The sequence below is a fragment of the Mobula hypostoma genome, chromosome 1 (genome assembly GCF_963921235.1).
Source record: "Mobula hypostoma chromosome 1, sMobHyp1.1, whole genome shotgun sequence".
Classification (NCBI taxonomy): domain Eukaryota; kingdom Metazoa; phylum Chordata; class Chondrichthyes; order Myliobatiformes; family Myliobatidae; genus Mobula; species Mobula hypostoma.
This window is the reverse complement of record NC_086097.1, coordinates 215967447-215980807: the sequence shown is the minus strand read 5'-3', so window position 1 is coordinate 215980807 and position 13361 is coordinate 215967447. Positions and strand designations below refer to the sequence as shown.

General features: G+C 41.1%; 1 protein-coding gene across 2 annotated transcripts in view; it reads left to right on the top strand.

The window, feature by feature from the left end:
* The window catches only part of LOC134354872 (cytochrome P450 7B1), a 199922-nt gene that overhangs the window by 148859 nt on the left and 37702 nt on the right, over nucleotides 1-13361 (top strand). The gene's annotated exons all lie outside the window — the stretch shown is intronic.

The following is a 13361-nucleotide window of genomic DNA, read 5'->3' as shown; positions in this document are numbered from 1 at the left end:
TATGTGGCAAAATGTTGCTGATGTCTATTCAAGAAGTAATGATTAAGGTTCTCATTAAATCCATGCCCGAGTACATAAGATGTAAAAATCAGGTAAAGGCCACAAAATTCAAACATGTGTTTTGCTATTTGGGTAGTGAGATTTTACTTAGATTATTCCAATAATTCTGACATTGGTTTGAGCAGTTTGTTAACACTGTACAAGAAAAGTCAGGCAGTCCGTGACTAATCTCATTTTAGAGGGCCATATTTTACTGAGAGGAGAAATCAAGCAGATTTGAGACAATGTGATCCAGGGTAACTTATCATGGATGGCTAACGACAGGCACCGGCAGGTTTCTAATAACAAGTTAACCACCAGTATTCACCGATAGAAACATAGAAAACCTACAGCACAATACAGGCCCTTCAGTCCACAAAGCTGTACCGAACATGTCCTTACCTTAGAAATTACCGAGGGTTACCCATAGCCCTCTAATTTTCTAAGCTCCATGTACCTGTCCAGGTGTCTCTTAAAAGTCCCTATCCTATCTGCCTTCACCACTGTCGCTGGCAGCCCATTCCACGCACTCACCACTCTCAGTGTAAAAAACTTACCCTTGACATCTCCTCTATACCTACTTCTAAGCACCTTGAAACTGTGCCCTCTCGTGATAACCATTTCAGCCCTGGGAAAAAGCCTCTGACTATCCACATGATCAATGCCTCTCATCATCTTGTACACCTCTATCAGGTCGCCTCCGTCGCTCCAAGGAGAAAAGGCTGGGTTCACTTAACCTAATCTCATAAGACATGCTCCCCAATCTAGGCAACATCTTTGTAAATCTCCTCTGCACCCTTTCTATGGTTTCCACATCCTTCCTGTGGTGAGGCGACCAGAACTGAGCACAGTACTCCAAGTGGGGTCTGACCAGGGTCCTATATAGCTGCAACATTACCTCTTGTCTCCTAAAGTAAAGCCCATGATTAATGAAGGCCAATGCACCATATGCCTTCTTAACCACAGAGTCAACCTGCACAGCAGCTTTGAGTGTCCTATGGACTCGGACCCCAAGATCCCTCTGATCCTCCACACTGCCAAGAGTCTTACCATTAATACTATATTCTGCTATCATATTTGACCTACCAAAATGAACCACTTCACACTTATCTGGGTTGAACTCCATCTGCCACTTCTCAGCCCAGTTATGCATCTTATCAATGTCCTGTTGTAACCTCTGACAGCCCTCCACACTATCCACAACGCCCCCAACCTTGGTGTCATCAGAAAATTTACTAACTCATCCCTCTACTTCCTTATCCAGGTCATTTATAAAAATCACGAAGAATAGGAGTCCCAGAATAGATCCCTGAGGCACACCACTGGTCACTGACATCCATGCAGAAAATTACCCCTCGGCAACCACTCTTTGCCTTCCGTGGGCAAGCCAGTTCTGGATCCACAAAGCAATGTCCCCTTGCATCCCATGCCTCCTTACTTTCTCAATAAGTCTTGCATGGGGTACCTTATCAAATGCCTTGCTGAAATGCATATACACTACATCTACTGCTCTACCTTGATCAATGTTCAATCTACCTTCAAAATTCAATCAAGCTTTTAAGGTACGACCTGCCTTTGACAAAGCCATGCTGACTGTTCCTAATCATATTATGCCTCAGATGAAGAATGAAAATGTACAAATTCTTCAAAGAAAATGTATTTCAAATAACTCCATGCCATTTTTTTGAAAGTGTTTCAAATGTTGAGACACACACTCAATATTTTAGGAACAGCTTCTTTATTTTATTTCAGTCTGTCTATCTATCTATCTATTTGGAGGTACATCGCTTTGAGGCACACTGCCCAGAAAACACCCCTCCCCCATTTAGCCCTAGCCTAATCACAGGACAATTTACAATGGCCAATTAACCTACTGAGCAGTATGGTTTTGGACGGTGGGAAGAAACCAGAGCACCAGGAGAAAACCCACACGTTCCAGAGGGAAGACGTACAAACTTCTTACAGAGGATGCTGGGATTGAACTCTACTGCCCTGAGCTGTATACCATTAGAATTGTGAATGACGTCTACCTCACTATTTCTCTTTTGCACTATTTATTTTTTTCTGTAACAGTAATTACAGTATTTTTTTACACCTTGGGGGGGGACTGCCACAAAACAGGAAGTTTTGCAATATACAGTATGTCAGAGATTATAAACCTGGTTCTGATTTTTTTTTTGTCATGGTGTCAAGGGACTCTGTTTGTGTAAAGCACAAGAATTTCAAAAGAAGGACCAGCAGAAAAGTGTTCTTGAGTTTCTCTCTGTAAAGCGCCACAAAAATGATATGGTCACATTTCCCCAATGTATTTCAGGTTTTCAGTTGTTGCAGTGTAATACTGAAGATACTATCTTTCTAGATAGCTGTTAAAGGAACATGATTTTTTGCAATTGAGACTATTAGATATAGGGAGGGACGTAGGCCTTTCGGCCCATCAAGTCTGCTCTGCCATTCAAGCATAGGCTGATTCAATTCTTCCAGTCATCCCTACTCCCCTACCTTTTCCCCACTCCCTTTGATGCACTGGCTAATCAAGAACCTATCTATCTCTGCCTTAAATGCACCCAATGACTTGGCCTCCACAACCACTTGTGGCAACAAATTTCACAGATTTACCACCCTCTGACTAAAGTAATTTCTCTGCATCTCTGTTCTAAGTGGACGTCCTTCAATCCTGAAGTCGAGTCCTCTTGTCCTAGACTCCCCTACCATGGGAAATAACTTTGCCATATCTAGTCTGTTCAGGGCTTTTAACATTCAGAATACTTCTATGAGATCCCCTCTCATTCTCCTGAACTCCAGGGAATACAGCCCAAGAGCTGCCAGACGTCCCTCATATGGTAACCCTTTCAGTCCTGGAATCATCTTGTGAATCTCTGAACCCTCTCCAATGTCAGTATATCCTTTCTAAAATAAGGAGCCCAAAACTGCACAAAATACTCCCAAGTGTGGTCTCACGAGTGCCTTATAGAGCCTCAACATCACATCCCTGCTCTTATATTCTATACCTCTAGAAATGAATGCCAATGTTGCATTCACGTTCTTCAACCACCAACTCAACCTGGAGGTTAACCTTTAGAGTATCCTGCACAAGGACTCCCGAGTCCTTTTGCATCTCTGCACTTTGCATTCTCTCCCCATCTAAATAATAGTCTGCCCGTTTATTTCTTCCACCAAAGTGCATGACCATACACTTTCCAACATTGTATTTCATTTGCCACTTCTTTGACGATTCCCCTAAACTATCTAAGTCTCTCTGCAGGCTCTCTGTTTCCTCAACACTACCCATTTCTCCATCTATCTTTGAATCATCGGCAAATTTAGCCACAAATCCATTAACTCCATAGTCCAAATCATTGACATACATGGTATAAAGTGGTGGTCCCAACACCGACCCCTGTGGAACTCCACTGGTAACCAGCAGCCAGTTGGAATAGGATCCCTTTATTCCCACTCTCTGTTTTGTGCCAATCAGCCAATGCTCCACCCATGCTAATAACTCCCCTGTAATTCCATGGGCTTTTATCTTGCTAAGCAGCCTCACGTGTGGCACCTTGTCAAACGCCTTCTGAAAATCCAAGTATATTACATCTACTGCATCTCCTTTGTCTAGCCTACTTGTAATTTCCTCAAAAAATTGCAGTAGGTTAGTCAGGCAGGATTTTCCTTTCAGGAAATCATGTTGGCTTTCGCTTATCTTGTCATGTGCCTCCTGGTATTTTGTAATTTCATCCTTAACAATGGATCCCAACAACTTTCCAACCACTGATGTCAAGCTAACAGGTCTATAGTTTCCTTTCTGCTGCCTCCCACCCTTCTTAAATAGCAGAGTAACATTTGCAATTTTTCAGTCATCTAGTACAATGCCAGAATCTATCAATTCTTGAAAGATCATTGTTAATGCCTCCGCAATCTCTCTCCAGCTGCTTCCTTCAGAACCCGAGGGTGCATTCCATCAGGTCCAGGAGATTTATCCACCCTCAGACCAGTAAGCTTTCTGAGCAGTTTCTCAGTCATAACTTTCACTGCACATACTTCACTTCCCTGACACTCTTGAGTGTCTGGTATACTGCAGAGGTCTTCTACTGTGAAGACTGATGCAAAATACACATTCAGTTCCTCTGCAATCTCTGCGTCTCTCATTACAATATCTCCAGCATCATTTTCTATTGGTCCTATATGTACCCTCAACTCTCGTTTACCCTTTTTATACTTAGAAAAGCTTTTATTATCTTCTTTGATATTAGTCGCCAGCTTCCTTTCATAATTCATCTTTTCCTTCCTATTGACCTTCTTAGTTTCCTTTTGCAAGTTTTTAAAAGTTTCTCAATCCTTTATCTTCCCACTAGCTTTGGACTCCTTGTATGCCCTCTCTTTTGCTTTTACTTTGGCTCTGACTTCACTTGTCAGCCATGGTCGTGTCCTTCTTCCATTCAAAAATTTCTTCTTAATTGGAATATATCTGTCTTGCACTTCCCTCATTTTTCGCAGAAACTCCAGCCATTGCTGCTCTGCTGTCCTTCCTGCTAGTGTCTCTTTCCAGTCAATCTTGGCCAGTTCCCCTCGCATGCCATTGTAATTTCCTTTATTAATACCGACACATTGGAAGTTAGTTTCTCCTTAAATTTCAAAGTGAACTCGATCATACTGAGGTCACTGTTCCCTAAGCTTAAGCTCTTAACCTTAAACTCTCTTATCACCTCTGGATCATTGCACAATACCCAATCCAGCACAGCCAATTCCCTAGTGGGCTCAACAACAAGCTGTTCTAAAAAGCCATCCCTTGGACATTCTACAAATTCTCTTTCTTGCGGTCCAGTACTGACCTGGTTTTCCCAATCCACTTTCATGTTAAAATCCCCAACGATTATCATGACATTGACCTTCTGACACGCCTTTTTTATCTCATGCTTTTATTTGTAATCCACATCCTGGCTGCTGTTTGGAGGCCTGTATACAACTGCTATTAGGGTCCTTTTACCCTTGCCCTTTCTTAACTCAACCCATAGAGACTTTACAACTTCTGATCCTATGTCAACCCTTTCTAATGATTTAATATTATTTCTTATACACAGGGCCACCCCCCCCCGCCCCGCCGCCTACTAGCCTATCTTTCCGATACACCGTATATCCTTGGACATTCAACTCCCAATGGCAGCCATCCTTTAGCCAGGTTTCAGAGATGGCCACAACATCATACTTGCCAATCTGTAGCTGAATTTCAAGATCGTCCATTTTATTTCTTGTGCTGCATGCATTCAAGTACAACACTTTCAGTCTAGTATTTGTTGCTTTTTGTTTTAACTGCGCCACGCCTCTATTGCCCTGTAACTCATCCCACTGGCTGTGATTATGCTTCAACTCCTGCCTGTCCTTTCTATCATCTCTGTTGCACACTATCTTTGATTTACTTCTGTTTTCCTCTTCCTCAGCCCTGTGTTATCATACCACCTGATTTTTGCCTGTGGTAGTTCTGCCTGCTGCTCTGGACTGAAGGTAAGGTAGATGAATGTGGTGTTTGGGTGACCTCACTAATCTCGACGTGAGCAGATAATTGACAGTAATGACAGAAGTCAGCAGCAGTGGCTGGAATGATCTGATAGCAAGCAGTAGGCAGTGGTCCTGACCTCAATCTCCATGGGTAAAGAATTCCAAGAGGAAATGGAGTTAATATAAGTAAGTTTTTCCAGGAAGTGAGGTTGAAGAATTTATAAGTAACACTGTTGTTGGAGAGTTTTATGCTAGGAAGAGTGAAGAGCTATGGAAAAGTAAAATCAGACTGTAGTTGGAAATAGTTTTTCAGTGAGTGCTAAGGCACTCAGAAATGTTTTGGAGATGAGTGGGTAGATTTTTTAGCCCTTTTTTTTGAATTCCAAACAAGATAAAATCTGCAGATGCTGGAAGTCGAAGCAACACACACAAAATACTGTAGGAACTCAGCAGGCCAGGCAGCATCTGTGGAAAAAAGTAGTCAATGTTTTGGGCAGTGACCCTTCATCAGGACTGGAGAAAAAAACCTGAGAAGTGGATATAAAAGGTTGGGGGGGGGTGGGGGTGGAGTCTCGTTGACTTAATCCATTTTGCCTCCAGCTTCCACCTTGCCCTCAAATTTATCTGCTCCATTTCCAACACCTCCCTCCCCTTTCTCAATCTCTCTATCACTATCTCTGGAGACAGCTTATCTACTGATGTCTATTACAAACCCATGGACTCTCATAGATACCTGGACTATACCTCCTCCCACCCTATTACTTGTAAAAACTCCATTCCCTCCATCCCCAGTGGCTGTTCTGTAAGCGAAAACATCTTGTTAAATCCACTCACTGGATGTTTTTTTTGTTTTTGGCACCATTCTTTGTAAACTCCAAAGTCTGTTGTGCATAAAAATCCCAGGAGAATAGCAGTTTCTGAGATACTCAAATCACCCTGGGTGGCACTTAATTAATTAGCTTGTTTATTTTGGCTTTTTTCTTAAAGAGGTGTTGGACGTGCTCCGGCTAGCACTGCACCACTGCATGGAGGCACATTATATAATAGGTCAAAGTCAGCATGGTTTCCTTCAAGGAAAATCTTGCCTGAAAAATCTGTTGAATTCTTTGAGGAAATAACAAGCAGGGTAGACAAACAGTCACTGGATGTTGTTTATTTGGATTTTCAGAAGGTCTTTGACAAGGAGCTGCTTAACAAAATAAGAGCCAATTACAGGAAAGTTACTAGAATGGATAGACGATTGGCTAACTTGCTGGAGGCAAAAAGGGGGCCTTTTCAGGTTGGCTGCCAGTGGCTAGAGGTGTGCTGCAGGGGTTGGTATTGATGGCTTTGTGGCCAAGTTTGAGGGCGATACGAAGATTGATGGATGGGTAGGTAGTGTTGGGGAAGCAGAGTGTCTGCAGAAGGATTTGGAGAGATTGGGGGAATGGGCAAAAAAGTGATAGATGGAATATAATGTAGGCCATGTACTTTACCAGAAGGAATAAAAGTGTGAACTATTATTTAAATGGAGAGAAAATTCAAAGATCAGAAGTGCAGAGGGACTTGGAAGTCCTCATGCAGGATTCCCTAAAGGTTAGTTTGCAGGTTGAGTCAATGGTAAGGAAGGCAAATGCAATGTTAGCATTCATTTCGAGAGGACTAGAATACAAAGCAAGGATGTAGTGCTGAGGCTTTAGAAGGCATTGGTCATACTGCACTTAAGAGTATGATGAGCAGCTTTAGGTCCCTTATGTAAGAAAGGATGTGTGGGCATTGGAGAGAGTCCAAAGAAGTTTCACGAGAATTCCGGGAATGAAAGTGTTAACCTTTGAGGAGTATTTTCTGGCTCTGGGCCAGTGCTTGCTGGAGTTTAGAAGAATGAGAGGGAGGTCCCTGTCAAATATTGAAAGGTCCAGATAGAGTATATGTGGAGAGGATGTTTCCTGTCGTGGGGAGGCTAGGACCAGAGGGCACAGCTTCAAAACTGAGGAATGTCTGTTTAGAACAGAGATTAGGAAAATTTTCTTTAGGCAGGGGATGGTGAATCTGTGGAATTCTTTGTCACAGTTGTGCAGGCCAAGTCATTGGGTGTATTTATGGCAGAGGTTGATAGGTTCTTGATTAATTAGGGCATCGAAGGTTACAGGGAGAAAGCAGGAAAATGGGGTTGAGAGGGATAATAAGTCTGTCATGAAGGAATGGAGGAGTAGACTCGTTTGGCTGGGTGGCCTAATTCTGCTCCTGGGTCTTATTATCTTATGCAAACTTGATCAGTAATTGATGAAAGTGGCTACCTAAGTATTGCAAACATGAGAAAATCTGCTGATGCTGGATATCCAGGGCAACACAAGAATGCTGGAAAAACTTAGCAGGCCAGGCAGCATCTATGGAAAGGAGTAAGCAGTCAATATTTCTGGCTGACACCCTTCATCAGGACTGGAAAAAAAAGATGAGAAGTCAGAGTAAGAAGGTGGGGGGAGGAAGGTGTGCAAGGTGGTAGGTAATTTATGAAACTGGGAGAGGTGGAGGGGGTGAAGTAAGAGCTGGGAAGTTAACTGGTGGAAGATATAAAAGGCTAGAGGAAACAGAAGGAGAAGGAGCACCAGAGGTGCGTGGTGGGTAGGTATGGAAACGGTGATGACTCAACATACTCGCAGATGAAGTGTAGCCTCACCTGGAAGGATTGTCTAGCGGATGGAACTTTGTATTCAAAGTTCAAAGTACATTTATTATCAAAGTACATACCTACATACACAAGCCTGAGATCGTTTTCCAGTGGGCATTCACAATAAATAGAAAAACACAATAGAATCAATAAAAGACTGCATCCAATAGGATGGACAAACAACCAGTGTGCAAACAACAACAAACAATGCAAATAAAAAAAGAAAAAAATACTTAATAACAAATAAGTAAACAATAATTATCGAGAACACAAGATGAAAAGTCCTTGAAAGTGAGTCCATAGGTTTTGGGAATATTTCAACGATGGGGCAAGTGAAGCTATTCCCTCTGGTTCAAGAGCCTGATAGTTGAGGGGTAATAACTGTTCCTAAACCTGGCGGGCTGGGTACTGAGGCTCTTGTACCATCTTCCTCATGGCAGCAGTGAGAAGAGAGCATGGCCTGGGTGGTGGGGGCCTTGACGATGGATGCGCATCTACGTGTAGATGTGCTCAAAAGTGGAGAGGGCTTTACTCGTGATGGACTGGGCAGTATCCACTATACTTTGTAGGCTTTTCCATTCAAGGGCATTGGTGTTTCCATACCAGGCCGTGATGCATCCAGTCTATGTACGCTCTACCACTCAGCTATAGAAGTTTGTCAAAGTTTTAGATGATATGCCGAATCTGTGTCTTCATAATGTTAAAGAAATCATCAGATTCACCATGTTTCTATAAATTAATATCTCTGGATCAGCAAGCAAATATCAGTCCTGAAATACAAATTTTTTTTCTTGTAATTATCTGAAGTAACCCATGATCACTTCTAATGATTCCCACTTGTCCTGATACATCCTATTGTGATCAGAAATGGAAAGAGATCAGGAAATAGTATGTAATTGTGTTTAGATAGGTGGCAGATAATGATGTTCTGAGCACTTAGCATCTTGAACCCGTAGCTACGAGAGGTTTTAAGAATGGCTGTAGTATTTTTCATTTATTTGAAAAATATTATTGTGGCATGTTCTTTAATGCTATTGACCATGATAATAGAACCCATATTTTAAAAGGCATTGATATACTTTACAAACATGCTAAATCTCAGAACACTGAAATTTAATATTTGCAAATGGATAAACACTATGCATAAATGAGGAAGCTTTGAACAATAACATCTACTACAAAGGACACCCTGATGGCACTAAGCTTTTTCTGATCACTTGATTATCAGAAGAGCCTGCTGAAGCCACAGGAGTGCTGTTTAAATGTTGCTTTGTGCCATTTTTACTATACATTGATACTTAAGGTTATGATGGTAGATCAAGAGAACATCACCGTATAGTGTTTTCTTTCTGTGTGCAGAAGATCCCTTGCAGTGGTTGTGCTACTGACTCTTAATTCCAAAGGATTTATGCCCAGTGATGTTCACCTTGCAATTCCTGGATCATCTGACTTTTTCATGTCAATTTGGAGTAGTCGCCGATGTAAGTCTAGCTCATTTGCTGGCAAGCATAGAAGTTCAATGTAAACATTTAAGGGAAGATTAATTAGCAGCTGACCAGGAGAGAGATTGATGAGAAAAGAATGGAGTTCATTTAATTCTCCAATAAATTAATGTGTTTGATGACCACCCCGGTCAAAAAAGATAATAAATTCTCCATGTCCAATAATTTCTTCCTTGCCTACACTAGATGGATCAATCTATCACACCCTTAGGATACTTCTGTAACTGTTCCTTCACAAAAAGCTTTGGTTAAGGAGAATCTCAAAATGAGAAATTTCTGAATGGTACTCAGCTGCCATGTACAGGTAGCTGCACAATCTTTGTTCAAAGCAGAGCACCAAATTGTACATCCTGCAGAATTCTGAATTTGCCTTTGACAGTGCTCCAAAGAATGTGAGATTAAGGAGGACTCTTCTTTTGGTGCGGAAGATGGCATTTACGTGTATGTCAACACGTACTGATGTCTTAACATCTGAGAAACAATGGCTAAATGTTAACTTCCAACCACACCTTTTCCCTAATCTTGAATAAGTAAGTCTCGCTTTGCACTTCTTTCCCATAGATCCAGGAAATAACAGGAAGCAGATAATGAAGAGGAGGATGGCACACTTTTGTCTTTTTGTCATCATAATCTTGAGGAGGATGGGTTATATATGCTAGCAATGATTTTGGCTCCCAGTGGTTACATCAGGTTAGGACAGGGAGCTGACTCTGATTGTATAAAACCTGGGTGACCTTGGAAATAAACTGTAAACAAGGTTACCTGGTCAATTCATGAGTGGAGGGTATATAGAGAACAAGATCATAGACAAAAGAACCTTAAAAAGAAGAAAAGCAACATACACACAAAACACCGGAGGAACTCAGCAGGCCAGGCAGCATCTATGGAAAAAAGTACAGTCACGTTTCGGGCTGAAACCCTTCTGCAGGGCTGGAGAAAAAAGAAGCTGAGGAGTAGATTTCAAAAGGTGGAGGAAGAGGAGAGAGAAACACAAGGTGATAGGTGAAACCAGGAGGGGGAAGGATGAAGTAAAGAGCTGGGAACTTGATGGGTGAAGGAGACAGAAGACCATGGAAGAAAGAAGAAAGGAGGAGGAACACGAGAGGGAGGTGATGGACAGGCAAGGAGATAAGGTGAGAGAGTGAGAAGGGGATGGGAAATGGTGAAAGGGAAGGGCCATTACCAGAAGTTTGAGAAATCCATGTTCATGTCATCAGGTTGGAGACTACCCAAACGGAATATAAGGTGTTGTTCCTCCAACCTAAGTGTGGCCTTATCACGATAGTGCAGGAGGCCGCAGATGGACATACCGAAATGGAAATGTGAAGTGGAATTAAAATGGGTGGCCACTGGGAAATCCCGCTTGTTCTGGCGGACGAAGTGTAGATGCTTGGCGAAGCAGTCTCCCAATCTACACCGGGTTTCACCGATTTACAGGAGGCCACACTGGGAGCACCAAACTCAGTAAATAACCCCAACAAACTCACAAGTGAAGTGTTGCCTGGGGACACTATCAGGGATGATGCCAGAATGGCTGAAGTTTCTGGGAGGAATTCAGGAGGCACAGGATAGTTATGTACCAAGGATTAAGAACTATTCCAAAAGGAGTATGAGGCAAGGGTGGCTGACAAGTGAAATCAAAGACAACACAAAAGCAAAAGACAGGGCATGTAATATAGCACAAATTAGTGGGAAATTAAAAGATTGGGGGAGTTTTAAAAACCAACAGAAGGGAACTAAAAAATCCATAATGAGGAAACAATAGGCAGAATAGATAAAGGAGAATCAATGGATATTGTTTACTGGATTTTGAGAAGGCCTTTGGTAAGCAACCAAACATGAAGCTGCTTAACAAGAGCTCATGGTATTACATAAAAGATACTAGCATGGATAGAGGATTGGCTGACTGGCAAGAGACAAAGAAGGGGTATAAATGGAGCCTTTTTTATTGGCTGCAGATTACTAGTGGTATTTCACAGGAGCCAGTGTTGGGACTGCTTCTTGTTATGCTGTATGTCAATGATTTGGATGAAACGTCGACCGATCATTTCCACTGATGCTGCCCGACCTGCTGAGTTCCTCCAGCGTGTTGTGAGTGTTGCTTTGACCCCAGCATCTGCAGATTATTTTTGTGTTTGGATGAGAGAATTGGCTTTGTGGTCAATACTGTGGATGATGCAATGATAGGTGGAGGGGCAGGTAGTATTGAAGAAGCAGGGAATCTGCAGAAGGATACTTAGATTGGGAGAATGGGCAAAGAAGTGGCAGATGGATTGTAGTGTATGAAAGTGTATGGTCATGCACTTTGTTAGAAGGAATAAAGGTATAGACTATTTTCTAAATGGGGAGAAAATTAAAAAATCTGAGAGGCAATGGGACTTGGGAGTCCTTATGCAGGAGTCCCTAAAGGTTAACTTGCTGGTTGAGTTGGTGGTAACAAAGGCAAATGCAATGTTATCCTTCATTTTGAGAAGACTAAGAGCAAGGTTGGGATGGCCTTACTCTGCTCCTATGACTTATTGAGTAAATAAAGTGGGGAACTCCGTCTCAAACTCTCTGAAGGTTTCCTGTATAGTTGAAAATACAGTCTAGAAATAGAACATCTAGTGGCAATGAATTGTTAATTAAATTGAAATATTTCATTATACAATGTTCCTTTTTTTGTGACTAATGAAGTTAAAGATCTGATTTCTAGGTGCTCCCAGAGCAATCCTAACTATTTTTACATAGTGTATTGTAGTTTATATAAGGGACTTAATTCAAGTGTTTTGAAATAAAAAATGAACTCTTATTTAAGATTTTTTAAAAGATTTATTCAAGGAAAGTAATATTACACATTAATCGTTTAATGGAAGGTTAGTGACTAAAGTAAGAAATTCTAATTCTCAAATCTTAAATGCACTAAAAACTTTGGCTGAAGTTAGATAAATAAATACTTTTTTGGGCAAGCAACACACACAAAATGCTAGAGGAACTCTGCAGGCCAGGCAGCATCTATGGAAAAAAGTACAGTTGATATAGTCGACTGTACTCTTTTCCATACATGGTGCCTGGCCTGATGAGTTCCTCCAGCAATTTGTGTGTGTTACTTGGATTTCCAGCATCTGCAAATTTCTCCTCTTTGTGCTTTTGCGGACAATCTAGGACATGTTAAAACAGTAACATCTAAAAATATATTTAACTTTTAACTAATAAAATACAACAGTGCATTTTTCAAAAGGACATTGGAAATAAAGCACTAAGCTTCTAAATGAAGGAAACACTATATAACAGGCACTGTCTAAGAATAGAAAATAAAAAGTGTGATCCAAAAAAGAAGCGGGTATTTGCAAATAAATCTTCTGTATCCAAAGGATGACTAAGACTTATTAATGAACACCTATCCGGATAATATATTTAATAGTATGAATTAAATAACTAATACGTAAAAATTAATGTGATTTTAGGGCAAAAATAAGGTTGAAAATTATAGTTATCTTTTATAGGATTTGAATGGAACTGCTTTATATATGGTAATTATCTTTATCGATGGGTGTAATTTCTCCTTTTGACTGTTGCGAGCAATCCAGTAGACAAAATGATTTCAACATTTCAACTAAATTATGAAACTCTGGGCTGATGAAATATCAAATTCTTTCTCTTTCTAAATATATTGGTTAAATTGGAGTTCAGTGAAACTCTTC